The 2,171-nt window shown below is 36.7% G+C and overlaps 1 pseudogene; it reads left to right on the top strand.

The window, feature by feature from the left end:
* Positions 1 to 256: 256 nt before the first annotated feature.
* Positions 257 to 1,777, top strand: LOC142616651 (UPF0481 protein At3g47200-like; annotated as a pseudogene).
* Positions 1,778 to 2,171: the final 394 nt, after the last annotated feature.

Genomic DNA, 2,171 nt, shown 5'->3' with positions numbered 1-2,171 from the left:
TAATAAAATTTTTTGATTAGGTACAATGAAAGAGGAATTGAAGGAAAATTTATAACCCAATTGATTATAAATAATTCTTGGGATTCAAAATAACATCAAGCTCTATTTTACTAGGTGATTGAGTTGAAATGTATTGAGAAATAATTATATTGTATCGATACTAAATAGATACAAATTATACTAATTTAGTTTTAAATCTGAGTATATTAATTGTTGTTGGAAGGTAGCTACTTTGTGTTTATGCTGCCCTACGAAGATGAAACTCATGAAACCCTGCATCGAGGTTGAGATTGAAGATTGTGATGATATTATTGTAGACGTACCATTAGCCGTAGACCTGAACCCTGATGAGCAGCCCGATTGTTGTATCTACAGGGTTCCCGAAACACTCCACAAAGTAAATGAAGAAGCATACACTCCAATGCTGACTTCAATAGGCCCTTTTCATCACCATGACGAAAAGTTGAAGAAGATGGAACAGTTGAAATTGAGATATTTCAAGGAAGCCTTATATCGGACTAAAAGGGACCAGAAGGATCTTGCAAAATACATTGTAGAAAATGAAGTACGTATCCGTCATTGTTATGCAGAGGAGTTCCATAACATCAACAGTAAAGAATTCATAAAAATGATTCTTTTGGATTCTATTTTTATTATTGAGCACTTGCTGAGGACTAAGGAAAACTCACGAAGGAGTTCGCCCTCAAATGGCACTACCTACTTCGAATGTACTTGGTGGATACAGGATTTATGTCTGTTTAATTGCAAAAAAGTACGGAGAAACCGAGAAGAAGACAACCAAGAATCGGAAAACCCAGAAGAAGCTGATCATGTCCAAAAGAAGGAGAAACCTTGGCTAAGCTATAATATTTTGCAGGACTTGTTATTGCTTGAGAACCAGGTTCCATTTTTTGTTCTAAAGGAATTATATAATTTTGCCTACCAAGACCTTCTTAATGTTCAAGAAAATGAGGACAGGTCCTTTCATAAGTTTGTTGTTGATTACTTCAAACATTTTTGCGAAGATACAGGTTTAAATTGCTCTTTTGATGATTACCAGAAGATACTGGAGGGGAAGCAAGTCAGACATTTAGCTGATTTCCCAAGACATTTTCTTCTTCCGCCAAAATGGAAATTTGGAAAAAGTATTAAACGTCTACCTTGTGCAACAAAGTTAGCTGAGGCAAAAGTGGAATTCAGAGAAGTCAAAAATAGACGCTTGCTTGACATTAGATTTCGGAAAAATTGGTTATTAGAAAAATGCCCGTGTTTAAATTTGTCATGGATCTTGAGTTGCTTCCCATGCCTCAAATGCTTGCAGAACATGCAACCGGTCTTGGAACTCCAATCCTTTATAGTAGGGGATGCAACTGAATGTGTTATCAGAAACCTCACTACCTTTGAGCAGTGTCATTATCCACAGGAAGCTATCATCTGTAATTATATTGTGCTATTAGATCATCTTATTGACACCGCAGAAGATGTGGATCTACTTGTTGAGAAAAAGATTCTCGTTAACTAGCTAGGAAACAATGAGGCAGTGGCAACTTTGATCAACAAACTTTGTCACCAAATTGTGCAAGGCAATCATTCCTGTTACTATGAACTCAGTGAACAAATTCGCGGGCACTATAGCAGCTGTTGGAGCAAACTCATGGCATCCTTTACAAATCTATATTTCCGTGATTTTTGGAGAGGCGCCACAACTGTTGTTGCAATTTTGGTCATGTTTTTCACTTTCTGGAATTTCGTTACCCCTTCTATCATTCACCGTTAAACATTTGTGGTTGGTTCAGTGTTTGTTGGAGACTTGGAGTTGAAGTGTTTTGCTTCTGGGGTTGCTTTAGTTGCATTTGAACTTCGTAATAATGCTTTGCTTCTAGTATACCAATTACCAAAGTATTCATGTTGTAAGTTTGTGATTTAAGTTTGTGATGTCGTTTCAACAGCATGGATTGGAGAAGAGTCTGTATTTCAGCAAATATAGCTCTATGATATGTGATCGGAATGAACTCCTATGACATGTAAAGCTAATATTCGTTTCTTGCGGTTTTGCTCCAAAGCTTTGTTGGGCTGTTTGATTCGTGGAATGTTGCTACCAGTACCATAAAATTAATGATATGTGATGACATACTAGTATACGACAGCGTTTGGTTCGTTTATATGTACGT

The sequence above is a fragment of the Castanea sativa genome, chromosome 11 (genome assembly GCF_040712315.1).
Source record: "Castanea sativa cultivar Marrone di Chiusa Pesio chromosome 11, ASM4071231v1".
NCBI classification, from domain to species: Eukaryota; Viridiplantae; Streptophyta; class Magnoliopsida; order Fagales; family Fagaceae; genus Castanea; species Castanea sativa.
Note: the sequence above shows the minus strand (reverse complement) of the source record. Positions and strands in the feature narration are given on the sequence as shown.